The sequence below is a fragment of the Heptranchias perlo genome, unplaced genomic scaffold (assembly GCF_035084215.1).
Source record: "Heptranchias perlo isolate sHepPer1 unplaced genomic scaffold, sHepPer1.hap1 HAP1_SCAFFOLD_141, whole genome shotgun sequence".
Classification (NCBI taxonomy): domain Eukaryota; kingdom Metazoa; phylum Chordata; class Chondrichthyes; order Hexanchiformes; family Hexanchidae; genus Heptranchias; species Heptranchias perlo.
Window position 1 is genome coordinate 265,282 of NW_027138657.1, and position 17,930 is coordinate 283,211.

A 17,930-nucleotide genomic window follows, 5' to 3' on the forward strand; every position below is an offset into this window, starting at 1 on the left:
ACTGCCCACACACTGCCCTCACACTGCCCTCACAATGCACTCACACTGCCCACACACTGCCCTCACACTGCCCTCACACTGCCCACACACTGCCCTCACACTGCCCACACACTGCCCACACACTGCCCACACACTGCCCTCAAACTGCCCACACACTGCCCACACACTGCCCACACACTGCCCACACACTGCCCTCACACTGCCCACACACTGCCCTCACACTACCCTCACACTGCCCTCACACTGCCCACACACTGCCCTCACACTGCCCTCACAATGCACTCACACTGCCCACACACTGCCCGCACACTGCCCTCACACTGCCCACACACTGCCCTCACACTGCCCTCACACTGCCCACACTCTGCCCTCACACTGCCCTCACAATGCACGCACACTGCACTCACACTGCCCACACACTGCCCACACACTGCCCTCACACTGCCCTCACACTGCCCACACACTGCCCACACACTGCCCGCACACTGCCCTCACACTGCCCACACACTGCCCACACACTGCCCACACACTGCCCACACACTGCCCTCACACTGCCCTCACACTGCCCACACACTTCCCTCACACTTCCCTCACACTGCCCTCACACTGCCCTCACACTGCCCTCACACTGCCCTCACACTGCCCACACACTGCCCTCACACTGCCCACACACTGCGCACACACTGCCCACACACTGCCCACACACTGCCCTCACACTGCCCTCACACTGCCCTCACACTGCCCACACACTGCCCACACACTGCCCACACACTGCCCACACACTGCCCACACACTGCCCGCACACTGCCCACACACTGCCCTCACACTGCCCTCACACTGCCCTCACACTGCCCACACACTGCCCTCACACTGCCCACACACTTCCCTCACACTGCCCTCACACTGCCCACACACTGCCCAAACACTGCCCACACACTGCCCTCACACTGCCCTCACACTGCCCTCACACTGCCCACACACTTCCCTCACGCTGCCCTCACACTGCCCACACACTTCCCTCACACTGCCCACACACTTCCCTCACACTGACCACACACTGCCCAAACACTGCCCTCACACTGCCCACACACTTCCCTCACACTGCCCTCACACTGCCCACACACTGCCCAAACACTGCCCACACACTGCCCTCACACTGCCCACACACTTCCCTCACACTGCCCTCACACTGCCCACACACTGCCCTCACACTGCCCTCACACTGCCCTCACACTGCCCACACACTGCCCTCACACTGCCCTCACAATGCACTCACACTGCCCACAAACTGCCCACACACTGCCCGCACACTGCCATCACACTGCCCACACACTGCCCTCACACTGCCCACACACTGCACTCACACTGCCCACACACTGCCCTCACACTGCCCTCACACTGCCCTCACACTGCCCACACACTGCCCTCACACTGCCCTCACACTGCCCACACACTGCCCACACACTGCCATCACACTGCCCACACACTGCCCTCACACTGCCCTCACACTGCCCTCACACTGCCCTCACACTGCCCACACACTGCCCACACACACTGCCCTCACACTGCCCACACACTGCCCACACACTGCCCGCACACTGCCCTCACACTGCCCACACACTGCCCTCACACTGCCCACACACTGCCCACACACTGCCCACACACTGCCCTCACACTGCCCTCACACTGCCCACACACTGCCCACACACTGCCCGCACACTGCCCTCACACTGCCCACACACTGCCCTCACACTGCCCACACACTGCCCACACACTGCCCACACACTGCCCTCACACTGCCCTCACACTGCCCACACACTGCCCACACACTGCCCTCACACGGCCCACACACTGCCCACACACTGCCCACACACTGCCCTCACACTGCCCACACACTGCCCTCACACTGCCCTCACACTGCCCTCACACTGCACACACACTGCCCTCACACTGCCCACACACTGCCCTCACACTGCCCACACACTGCCCGCACACTGCCCTCACACTGCCCACACACTGTCCGCAAACTGCCCACACACTGCCCACACACTGCCCACACACTGTCCGCAAACTGCCCGCACACTGCCCACACACTGTCCGCAAACTGCCCACACACTGCCACAAACTGCCCACACACTGCCCACACACTGCCCACACACTGTCCACAAACTGCCCACACACTGCCCACTCACTGCCCACACACTGCCCACACACTGCACACACTGCCCGCACACTGTCCACACGCTACCCACACACTGCCCTCACACTGTCCACACAATGCCCACACACTGCCCGCACACTGCCCACACACTGCCCACACACTGCCCAAACACTGTCTGCAAACTGCCCACACACTGCCCACACACTGCCCACACACTGCCCACACACTGCCCACACACTGTCCGCAAACTGCACACACACTGTCCTCACACTGCCCACACACTGCCCACACACTGTCTGCAAACTGACCACACACTGCCCACACACTGCCCACACACTTCACTCACACTGTCCACACACTGCCCACACAATGCCCGCACACTGCCCACACACTGCCCACACACTGCCCACACACTGCCCACACACTGCCCTCACACTGCCCACACACTGCCCGCACACTGCCCACACACTGCCCACACACTGCCCTCACACTGCCCTCACACTGCCCTCACACTGCCCACACACTGCCCTCACACTGCCCACACACTTCCCTCACACTGCCCTCACACTGCCCACACACTGCCCAAACACTGCCCACACACTGCCCTCACACTGCCCACACACTGCCCTCACACTGCCCACACACTGCCCTCACACTTCCCTCACACTGCCCACACACTTCCCTCACACTGCCCTCACACTGCCCACACACTTCCCTCACACTGCCCACACACTTCCCTCACACTGACCACACACTGCCCAAACACTGCCCTCACACTGCCCACACACTTCCCTCACACTGCCCTCACACTGCCCACACACTGCCCAAACACTGCCCACACACTGCCCTCACACTGCCCACACACTTCCCTCACACTGCCCTCACACTGCCCACACACTGCCCACACACTGCCCTCACACTGCCCTCACACTGCCCTCACACTGCCCACACACTGCCCTCACACTGCCCTCACAATGCACTCACACTGCCCACACACTGCCCACACACTGCCCGCACACTGCCATCACACTGCCCACACACTGCCCTCACACTGCCCACACACTGCACTCACACTGCCCACACACTGCCCTCACACTGCCCTCACACTGCCCTCACACTGCCCACACACTGCCCTCACACTGCCCTCACACTGCCCACACACTGCCCACACACTGCCATCACACTGCCCACACACTGCCCTCACACTGCCCTCACACTGCCCTCACACTGCCCTCACACTGCCCACACACTGCCCTCACACTGCCCTCACACTGCCCACACACTGCCCACACACTGCCCGCACACTGCCCTCACACTGCCCACACACTGCCCTCACACTGCCCACACACTGCCCACACACTGCGCACACACTGCCCTCACACTGCCCTCACACTGCCCACACACTGCCCACACACTGCCCGCACACTGCCCTCACACTGCCCACACACTGCCCACACACTGCACACACACTGCCCACACACTGCCCTCACACTGCCCTCACACTGCCCACACACTGCCCTCACACTGCCCACACACTGCCCACACACTGCCCACACACTGCCCTCACACTGCCCACACACTGCCCTCACACTGCCCTCACACTGCCCTCACACTGCACACACACTGCCCTCACACTGCCCACACACTGCCCTCACACTGCCCACACACTGCCCGCACACTGCCCTCACACTGCCCACACACTGTCCGCAAACTGCCCACACACTGCCCACACACTGCCCACACACTGTCCGCAAACTGCCCGCACACTGCCCACACACTGTCCGCAAACTGCCCACACACTGCCCACAAACTGCCCACACACTGCCCGCACACTGCCCACACACTGTCCGCAAACTGCCCGCACACTGCCCACACACTGTCCGCAAACTGCCCACACACTGCCCACAAACTGCCCACACACTGCCCACACACTGCCCACACACTGTCCGCAAACTGCCCACACACTGCCCACTCACTGCCCACACACTGCCCACACACTGCCGACATAATGTCCGCAAACTGCCCACACACTGCACACACTGCCCGCACACTGTCCACACGCTGCCCACACACTGCCCTCACACTGTCCACACAATGCCCACACACTGCCCGCACACTGTCCACACAATGCCCACACACTGCCCGCACACTGTCCACACGCTGCCCACACACTGCCCTCACACTGCCCACACACTGCCCACACGCTGCCCACACACTGCCCACACACTGCCCGCACACTGTCCACACGCTGCCCACACACTGCCCACACACTGCCCGCACACTGTCCACACGCTGCCCACACACTGCCCACACACTGCCCTCACACTGCCCACACACTGCCCAAACACTGTCTGCAAACTGACCACACACTGCCCACACACTGCCCACACACTGTCCGCAAACTGCACACACACTGTCCTCACACTGCCCACACACTGTCTGCAAACTGACCACACACTGCCCACACACTGCCCACACACTGCCCACACACTGCACTCAAACTGTCCACACACTGCCCACACAATGCCCGCACACTGCCCACACACTGCCCACACACTGCCCACACACTGCCCACACACTGCGCTCACACTGCCCCCACACTGCCCAAACTCTGTCAGCAAACTGCCCAAACACGGCCCACACACTGCCCACACACTGTCCACACACTGCTCACACACTGCCCACACACTGCCCTCACACTGCCCACACACTGCTCACACACTGCCCACACACTGCCCTCACACTGCCCACACACTGCCCACACACTGCCCTCACACTGTCCACACACTGCCCACACAATGCCCACACACTGCCTGCACACTGCCCACACACTGCCCACACACTGCCGACACACTGCCCACACACTGCCCTCACACTGCCCACACACTGCCCGCACACTGCCCACACACTGCCCTCACACTGCCCTCACACTGCCCAAACTCTGTCAGCAAACTGCCCAAACACTGCCCACACACTGTCCACACACTGCTCACACACTGCCCACACACTGCCCTCACACTGCCCTCAAACTGCCCACACACTGCCCACACACTGCCCACACACTGCCCTCACACTGCCCACACACTGCCCTCACACTACCCTAACACTGCCCTCACACTGCCCACACACTGCCCTCACACTGCCCTCACAATGCACTCACACTGCCCACACACTGCCCTCACACTGCCCTCACACTGCCCACACACTGCCCTCACACTGCCCACACACTGCCCACACACTGCCCACACACTGCCCTCAAACTGCCCACACACTGCCCACACACTGCCCACACACTGCCCACACACTGCCCTCACACTGCCCTCACAATGCACTCACACTGCCCACACACTGCCCGCACACTGCCCTCACACTGCCCACACACTGCCCTCACACTGCCCTCACACTGCCCACACTCTGCCCTCACACTGCCCTCACAATGCACGCACACTGCACTCACACTGCCCACACACTGCCCACACACTGCCCTCACACTGCCCTCACACTGCCCACACACTGCCCACACACTGCCCGCACACTGCCCTCACACTGCCCACACACTGCCCACACACTGCCCACACAATGCCCACACACTGCCCTAACACTGCCCTCACACTGCCCACACACTTCCCTCACACTTCCCTCACACTGCCCTCACACTGCCCTCACACTGCCCTCACACTGCCCTCACACTGCCCACACACTGCCCTCACACTGCCCACACACTGCGCACACACTGCCCACACACTGCCCACACACTGCCCTCACACTGCCCTCACACTGCCCTCACACTGCCCTCACACTGCCCACACACTGCCCACACACTGCCCACACACTGCCCACACACTGCCCACACACTGCCCGCACACTGCCCACACACTGCCCTCACACTGCCCTCACACTGCCCTCACACTGCCCTCACACTGCCCACACACTTCCCTCACACTGCCCTCACACTGCCCACACACTTCCCTCACACTGCCCACACACTTCCCTCACACTGACCACACACTGCCCAAACACTGCCCTCACACTGCCCACACACTTCCCTCACACTGCCCTCACACTGCCCACACACTGCCCAAACACTGCCCACACACTGCCCTCACACTGCCCACACACTTCCCTCACACTGCCCTCACACTGCCCACACACTGCCCACACACTGCCCTCACACTGCCCTCACACTGCCCTCACACTGCCCACACACTGCCCTCACACTGCCCTCACAATGCACTCACACTGCCCACAAACTGCCCACACACTGCCCGCACACTGCCATCACACTGCCCACACACTGCCCTCACACTGCCCACACACTGCACTCACACTGCCCACACACTGCCCTCACACTGCCCTCACACTGCCCTCACACTGCCCACACACTGCCCTCACACTGCCGTCACACTGCCCACACACTGCCCACACACTGCCATCACACTGCCCACACACTGCCATCACACTGCCCTCACACTGCCCTCACACTGCCCTCACACTGCCCACACACTGCCCACACACACTGCCTTCACACTGCCCACACACTGCCCACACACTGCCCGCACACTGCCCTCACACTGCCCACACACTGCCCGCACACTGCCCTCACACTGCCCACACACTGCCCTCACACTGCCCACACACTGCCCACACACTGCCCTCACACTGCCCACACACTGCCCTCACACTGCCCTCACACTGCCCACACACTGCCCACACACTGCCCTCACACGGCCCACACACTGCCCACACACTGCCCACACACTGCCCTCACACTGCCCACACACTGCCCTCACACTGCCCTCACACTGCCCTCACACTGCACACACACTGCCCTCACACTGCCCACACACTGCCCTCACACTGCCCACACACTGCCCGCACACTGCCCTCACACTGCCCACACACTGTCCGCAAACTGCCCACACACTGCCCACACACTGCCCACACACTGTCCGCAAACTGCCCGCACACTGCCCACACACTGTCCGCAAACTGCCCACACACTGCCACAAACTGCCCACACACTGCCCACACACTGCCCACACACTGTCCACAAACTGCCCACACACTGCCCACTCACTGCCCACACACTGCCCACACACTGCACACACTGCCCGCACACTGTCCACACGCTACCCACACACTGCCCTCACACTGTCCACACAATGCCCACACACTGCCCGCACACTGCCCACACACTGCCCACACACTGCCCAAACACTGTCTGCAAACTGCCCACACACTGCCCACACACTGCCCACACACTGCCCACACACTGCCCACACACTGTCCGCAAACTGCACACACACTGTCCTCACACTGCCCACACACTGCCCACACACTGTCTGCAAACTGACCACACACTGCCCACACACTGCCCACACACTTCACTCACACTGTCCACACACTGCCCACACAATGCCCGCACACTGCCCACACACTGCCCACACACTGCCCACACACTGCCCACACACTGCCCTCACACTGCCCACACACTGCCCACACACTGTCCGCAAACTGCCCGCACACTGCCCACACACTGTCCGCAAACTGCCCACACACTGCCCACAAACTGCCCACACACTGCCCGCACACTGCCCACACACTGTCCGCAAACTGCCCGCACACTGCCCACACACTGTCCGCAAACTGCCCACACACTGCCCACAAACTGCCCACACACTGCCCACACACTGCCCACACACTGTCCGCAAACTGCCCACACACTGCCCACTCACTGCCCACACACTGCCCACACACTGCCGACATAATGTCCGCAAACTGCCCACACACTGCACACACTGCCCGCACACTGTCCACACGCTGCCCACACACTGCCCTCACACTGTCCACACAATGCCCACACACTGCCCGCACACTGTCCACACAATGCCCACACACTGCCCGCACACTGTCCACACGCTGCCCACACACTGCCCTCACACTGCCCACACACTGCCCACACGCTGCCCACACACTGCCCACACACTGCCCGCACACTGTCCACACGCTGCCCACACACTGCCCACACACTGCCCGCACACTGTCCACACGCTGCCCACACACTGCCCACACACTGCCCTCACACTGCCCACACACTGCCCAAACACTGTCTGCAAACTGACCACACACTGCCCACACACTGCCCACACACTGTCCGCAAACTGCACACACACTGTCCTCACACTGCCCACACACTGTCTGCAAACTGACCACACACTGCCCACACACTGCCCACACACTGCCCACACACTGCACTCAAACTGTCCACACACTGCCCACACAATGCCCGCACACTGCCCACACACTGCCCACACACTGCCCACACACTGCCCACACACTGCGCTCACACTGCCCCCACACTGCCCAAACTCTGTCAGCAAACTGCCCAAACACGGCCCACACACTGCCCACACACTGTCCACACACTGCTCACACACTGCCCACACACTGCCCTCACACTGCCCACACACTGCTCACACACTGCCCACACACTGCCCTCACACTGCCCACACACTGCCCACACACTGCCCTCACACTGTCCACACACTGCCCACACAATGCCCACACACTGCCTGCACACTGCCCACACACTGCCCACACACTGCCGACACACTGCCCACACACTGCCCTCACACTGCCCACACACTGCCCGCACACTGCCCACACACTGCCCTCACACTGCCCTCACACTGCCCAAACTCTGTCAGCAAACTGCCCAAACACTGCCCACACACTGTCCACACACTGCTCACACACTGCCCACACACTGCCCTCACACTGCCCTCAAACTGCCCACACACTGCCCACACACTGCCCACACACTGCCCTCACACTGCCCACACACTGCCCTCACACTACCCTAACACTGCCCTCACACTGCCCACACACTGCCCTCACACTGCCCTCACAATGCACTCACACTGCCCACACACTGCCCTCACACTGCCCTCACACTGCCCACACACTGCCCTCACACTGCCCACACACTGCCCACACACTGCCCACACACTGCCCTCAAACTGCCCACACACTGCCCACACACTGCCCACACACTGCCCACACACTGCCCTCACACTGCCCTCACAATGCACTCACACTGCCCACACACTGCCCGCACACTGCCCTCACACTGCCCACACACTGCCCTCACACTGCCCTCACACTGCCCACACTCTGCCCTCACACTGCCCTCACAATGCACGCACACTGCACTCACACTGCCCACACACTGCCCACACACTGCCCTCACACTGCCCTCACACTGCCCACACACTGCCCACACACTGCCCGCACACTGCCCTCACACTGCCCACACACTGCCCACACACTGCCCACACAATGCCCACACACTGCCCTAACACTGCCCTCACACTGCCCACACACTTCCCTCACACTTCCCTCACACTGCCCTCACACTGCCCTCACACTGCCCTCACACTGCCCTCACACTGCCCACACACTGCCCTCACACTGCCCACACACTGCGCACACACTGCCCACACACTGCCCACACACTGCCCTCACACTGCCCTCACACTGCCCTCACACTGCCCTCACACTGCCCACACACTGCCCACACACTGCCCACACACTGCCCACACACTGCCCACACACTGCCCGCACACTGCCCACACACTGCCCTCACACTGCCCTCACACTGCCCTCACACTGCCCTCACACTGCCCACACACTTCCCTCACACTGCCCTCACACTGCCCACACACTTCCCTCACACTGCCCACACACTTCCCTCACACTGACCACACACTGCCCAAACACTGCCCTCACACTGCCCACACACTTCCCTCACACTGCCCTCACACTGCCCACACACTGCCCAAACACTGCCCACACACTGCCCTCACACTGCCCACACACTTCCCTCACACTGCCCTCACACTGCCCACACACTGCCCACACACTGCCCTCACACTGCCCTCACACTGCCCTCACACTGCCCACACACTGCCCTCACACTGCCCTCACAATGCACTCACACTGCCCACAAACTGCCCACACACTGCCCGCACACTGCCATCACACTGCCCACACACTGCCCTCACACTGCCCACACACTGCACTCACACTGCCCACACACTGCCCTCACACTGCCCTCACACTGCCCTCACACTGCCCACACACTGCCCTCACACTGCCCTCACACTGCCCACACACTGCCCACACACTGCCATCACACTGCCCACACACTGCCATCACACTGCCCTCACACTGCCCTCACACTGCCCTCACACTGCCCACACACTGCCCACACACACTGCCTTCACACTGCCCACACACTGCCCACACACTGCCCGCACACTGCCCTCACACTGCCCACACACTGCCCGCACACTGCCCTCACACTGCCCACACACTGCCCTCACACTGCCCACACACTGCCCACACACTGCCCTCACACTGCCCACACACTGCCCTCACACTGCCCTCACACTGCCCACACACTGCCCACACACTGCCCTCACACGGCCCACACACTGCCCACACACTGCCCACACACTGCCCTCACACTGCCCACACACTGCCCTCACACTGCCCTCACACTGCCCTCACACTGCACACACACTGCCCTCACACTGCCCACACACTGCCCTCACACTGCCCACACACTGCCCGCACACTGCCCTCACACTGCCCACACACTGTCCGCAAACTGCCCACACACTGCCCACACACTGCCCACACACTGTCCGCAAACTGCCCGCACACTGCCCACACACTGTCCGCAAACTGCCCACACACTGCCACAAACTGCCCACACACTGCCCACACACTGCCCACACACTGTCCACAAACTGCCCACACACTGCCCACTCACTGCCCACACACTGCCCACACACTGCACACACTGCCCGCACACTGTCCACACGCTACCCACACACTGCCCTCACACTGTCCACACAATGCCCACACACTGCCCGCACACTGCCCACACACTGCCCACACACTGCCCAAACACTGTCTGCAAACTGCCCACACACTGCCCACACACTGCCCACACACTGCCCACACACTGCCCACACACTGTCCGCAAACTGCACACACACTGTCCTCACACTGCCCACACACTGCCCACACACTGTCTGCAAACTGACCACACACTGCCCACACACTGCCCACACACTTCACTCACACTGTCCACACACTGCCCACACAATGCCCGCACACTGCCCACACACTGCCCACACACTGCCCACACACTGCCCACACACTGCCCTCACACTGCCCACACACTGCCCGCACACTGCCCACACACTGCCCACACACTGCCCTCACACTGCCCTCACACTGCCCTCACACTGCCCACACACTGCCCTCACACTGCCCACACACTTCCCTCACACTGCCCTCACACTACCCACACACTGCCCAAACACTGCCCACACACTGCCCTCACACTGCCCACACACTGCCCTCACACTGCCCACACACTGCCCTCACACTTCCCTCACACTGCCCACACACTTCCCTCACACTGCCCTCACACTGCCCACACACTTCCCTCACACTGCCCACACACTTCCCTCACACTGACCACACACTGCCCAAACACTGCCCTCACACTGCCCACACACTTCCCTCACACTGCCCTCACACTGCCCACACACTGCCCAAACACTGCCCACACACTGCCCTCACACTGCCCACACACTTCCCTCACACTGCCCTCACACTGCCCACACACTGCCCACACACTGCCCTCACACTGCCCTCACACTGCCCTCACACTGCCCACACACTGCCCTCACACTGCCCTCACAATGCACTCACACTGCCCACACACTGCCCACACACTGCCCGCACACTGCCATCACATTGCCCACACACTGCCCTCACACTGCCCACACACTGCACTCACACTGCCCACACACTGCCCTCACACTGCCCTCACACTGCCCTCACACTGCCCACACACTGCCCTCACACTGCCCTCACACTGCCCACACACTGCCCACACACTGCCATCACACTGCCCACACACTGCCCTCACACTGCCCTCACACTGCCCTCACACTGCCCTCACACTGCCCACACACTGCCCTCACACTGCCCTCACACTGCCCACACACTGCCCTCACACTGCCCTCACACTGCCCTCACACTGCCCACACACTGCCCACACACTGCCCACACACTGCCCTCACACTGTCCTCACACTGCCCACACACTGCCCACACACTGCCCACACACTGCCCTCACACTGCCCACACACTGCCCACACACTGCCCTCACACTGCCCTCACACTGTCCACACACTGCCCACACACTGCCCACACACTGCCCTCACACTGTCCTCACACTGCCCACACACTGCCCACACACTGCCCACACACTGCCCACACACTGCCCACACACTGCCCTCACACTGTCCTCACACTGCCCTCACACTGTCCTCACACTGCCCTCACACTGCCCACACACTGCCCACACACTGCCCACACACTGCCCACACACTGCCCTCACACTGCCCACACACTGCCCACACACTGCCCACACACTGCCCACACACTGCCCTCACACTGCCCACACACTGCCCACACACTGCCCACACACTGCCCACACACTGCCCACACACTGCCCACACACTGCCCTCACACTGCCCACACACTGCCCACACACTGCCCACACACTGCCCTCACACTGCCCACACACTGCCCACACACTGCCCACACACTGCCCACACACTGCCCTCACACTGCCCTCACACTGCCCACACACTGCCCTCACACTGCCCACACACTGCTCTCACACTGCCCACACACTGCCCACACACTGCCCACACACTGCCCACACACTTCCCTCACACTTCCCACACACTGCCCACACACTGCCCACACACTGCCCTCACACTGCCCACACACTGCCCTCACACTGCCCACACACTGCCCTCACACTGCCCTCACACTGCCCACACACTGCCCTCACACTGCCCTCACACTGCACTCACACTGCCCACACACTGCCCACACACTGCCCACACACTGCCCTCACACACTGCCCTCACACTGCCCTCACACTGCCCACACACTGCCCACACACTGCCCACACACTGCCCTCACACTGCCCACACACTGCCCACACACTGCCCACACACTGCCCACACACTGCCCTCACACTGCCCACACACTGCCCTCACACTGCCCACATACTGCCCACACACTGCCCTCACACTGCCCTCTCACACTGCCCTCACACTGCCCTCACACTGCCCACACACTGCCCACACACTGCCCACACACTGCCCTCACACACTGCCCTCACACTGCCCTCACACTGCCCACACACTGCCCACACACTGCCCTCACACTGCCCTCACACACTGCCCTCACACTGCCCTCACACTGCCCACACACTGCCCACACACTGCCCACACACTGCCCACACACTGCCCTCACACACTGCCCTCACACTGCCCTCACACTGCCCTCACACTGCCCACACACTGCCCACACACTGCCCACACACTGCCCACACACTGCCCTCACACTGCCCTCACACTGCCCTCACACTGCCCTCACACTGCCCACACACTGCCCTCACACTGCCCTCACACTGCCCACACACTGCCCACACACTTCCCACACACTGCCCTCACACACTGCCCTCACACTGCCCTCACACTTCCCACACACTGCCCTCACACTGCCCACACACTGCCCTCACACTGCCCTCACACTGCCCACACACTGCCCACACACTGCCCACACACTGCCCACACACTGCCCTCACACTGCCCTCACACTGCCCACACACTGCCCACACACTGCCCACACACTGCCCACACACTGCCCTCACACTGCCCACACACTGCCCACACACTGCCCACACACTGCCCACACACTGCCCTCACACTGCCCACACACTGCCCTCACACTGCCCTCACACTGCCCATACACTGCCCTCACACTGCCCACACACTGCCCACACACTGCCCTCACACTGCCCATACACTGCCCTCACACTGCCCACACACTGCCCACACACTGCCACACACTGCCCACACACTGCCCATACACTGCCCTCACACTGCCCACACACTGCCCACACACTGCCCACACACTGCCCAGACACTGCCCTCACACTGCCCACACACTGCCCACACACTGCCCACACACTGCCCACACACTGCCCACACACTGCCCTCACACTGCCCACACACTGCCCACACACTGCCCACACACTGCCCACACACTGCCCACACACTGCCCTCACACTGCCCACACACTGCCCTCACACTGCCCACACACTGCCCACACACTGCCCACACACTGCCCACACACTGCCCACACACTGCCCTCACACTGCCCACACACTGCCCTCACACTGCCCTCACACTGCCCACACACTGCCCTCACACTGCCCACACACTGCCCACACACTGCCCTCACACTGCCAACACACTGCCCACACACTGCCCACACACTGCCCACACACTGCCCACACACTGCCCACACACTGCCCTCACACTGCCCACACACTGCCCTCACACTGCCCTCACACTGCCCACACACTGCCCACACACTGCCCACACACTGCCCACACACTGCCCTCACACTGCCCACACACTGCCCACACACTGCCCACACACTGCCCACACACTGCTCTCACACTGCCCACACACTGCCCACACACTGCCCACACACTGCCCACACACTGCCCTCACACTGCCCACACACTGCCCACACACTGCCCACACACTGCCCACACACTGCCCTCACACTGCCCACACACTGCCCACACACTGCCCACACACTGCCCAAACACTGCCCACACACTGCCCACACACTGCCCACACACTGCCCACACACTGCCCTCACACTGCCCACACACTGCCCACACACTGCCCACACACTGCCCACACACTGCCCACACACTGCCCACACACTGCCCACACACTGCCCACACACTGCCCACACACTGCCCACACACTGCCCACACACTGCCCACACACTGCATTCACACTGCCCACACACTGCCCACACACTGCATTCACACTGCCCACACACTGCCCTGACACTGCCCACACACTGCCCACACACTGCCCACACACTGCCCACACACTGCATTCACACTGCCCACACACTGCCCACACACTGCATTCACACTGCCCACACACTGCCCTCACACTGCCCTCACACTGCCCACACACTGCCCACACACTGCATCCACACTGCCCACACACTGCCCACACACTGCATTCACACTGCCCACACACTGCATTCACACTGCATTCACACTGCCCACACACTGCCCACACACTGCATTCACACTGCCCACACACTGCCCACACACTGCCCTCACACTGCCCACACACTGCATTCACACTGCCCACACACTGCCCTCACACTGCCCTCACACTGCCCTCACACTGCCCACACACTGCCCACACACTGCCCACACACTGCCCACACACTGCCCACACACTGCCCACACACTGTCCTCACACTTCCCACACACTGCCCACACACTGCATTCACACTGCCCACACACTGCCCACACACTGCATTCACACTGCCCACACACTGCCCTCACACTGCCCTCACACTGCCCTCACACTGCCCACACACTGCCCTCACACTGCCCACACACTGCCCACACACTGCCCACACACTGCCCGCACACTGCCCGCACACTGCCCAAACACTGCCCTCACACTGCCCTCACACTGCCCTCACACTGCCCTCACACTGCCCACACACTGCCCTCACACTGCCCACACACTGCCCAAACACTGCCCACACACTGCCCACACACTGCCCGCACACTGCCCACACACTGCCCTCACACTGCCCTCAAACTGCCCTCACACTGCCCACACACTGCCCTCACACTGCCCACACACTTCCCTCACACTGCCCTCACACTGCCCACACACTGCCCACACACTGTCCACACACTGCCCTCACACAGCCCTCACACTGCCCGCACACTGCCCTCACACTGCCCACACACTGCCCACACACTGCCCACACACTGCCGACACACTGCCCTCACACTGCCCTCATACTGCCCACACACTGCCCACACACTGCCCTCACACTGCCCTCACACTGCCCTCACACTGCCCACACACTGCCCTCACACTGCCCTCACACTGCCCTCACACTGCCCACACACTGCCCGCACACTGCCCTCACACTGCCCACACACTGTCCGCAAACTGCCCACACACTGCCCACACACTGCCCACACACTGTCCGCAAACTGCCCGCACACTGCCCACACACTGTCCGCAAACTGCCCACACACTGCCCACAAACTGCCCACACACTGCCCACACACTGCCCACACACTGTCCGCAAACTGCCCACACACTGCCCACTCACTGCCCACACACTGCCCACACACTGCCGACATAATGTCCGCAAACTGCCCACACACTGCACACACTGCCCTCACACTGTCCACACGCTGCCCACACACTGCCCTCACACTGTCCACACAATGCCCACACACTGCCCGCACACTGTCCACACAATGCCCACACACTGCCCGCACACTGTCCACACGCTGCCCACACACTGCCCTCACACTGCCCACACACTGCCCACACGCTGCCCACACACTGCCCACACACTGCCCGCACACTGTCCACACGCTGCCCACACACTGCCCACACACTGCCCGCACACTGTCCACACGCTGCCCACACACTGCCCACACACTGCCCTCACACTGCCCACACACTGCCCAAACACTGTCTGCAAACTGACCACACACTGCCCACACACTGCCCACACACTGTCCGCAAACTGCACACACACTGTCCTCACACTGCCCACACACTGTCTGCAAACTGACCACACACTGCCCACACACTGCCCACACACTGCCCACACACTGCACTCAAACTGTCCACACACTGCCCACACAATGCCCGCACACTGCCCACACACTGCCCACACACTGCCCACACACTGCCCACACACTGCGCTCACACTGCCCTCACACTGCCCAAACTCTGTCAGCAAACTGCCCAAACACGGCCCACACACTGCCCACACACTGTCCACACACTGCTCACATACTGCCCACACACTGCCCTCACACTGCCCACACACTGCTCACACACTGCCCACACACTGCCCTCACACTGCCCACACACTGCCCACACACTGCCCTCACACTGTCCACACACTGCCCACACAATGCCCACACACTGCCTGCACACTGCCCACACACTGCCCACACACTGCCGACACACTGCCCACACACTGCCCTCACACTGCCCACACACTGCCCGCACACTGCCCACACACTGCCCTCACACTGCCCTCACACTGCCCTAACTCTGTCAGCAAACTGCACAAACACTGCCCACACACTGTCCACACACTGCTCACACACTGCCCACACACTGCCCTCACACTGCCCTCAAACTGCCCACACACTGCCCACACACTGCCCACACACTGCCCTCACACTGCCCACACACTGCCCTCACACTACCCTCACACTGCCCTCACACTGCCCACACACTGCCCTCACACTGCCCTCACAATGCACTCACACTGCCCACACACTGCCCTCACACTGCCCTCACACTGCCCACACACTGCCCTCACACTGCCCACACACTGCCCACACACTGCCCACACACTGCCCTCAAACTGCCCACACACTGCCCACACACTGCCCACACACTGCCCACACACTGCCCTCACACTGCCCACACACTGCCCTCACACTACCCTCACACTGCCCTCACACTGCCCACACACTGCCCTCACACTGCCCTCACAATGCACTC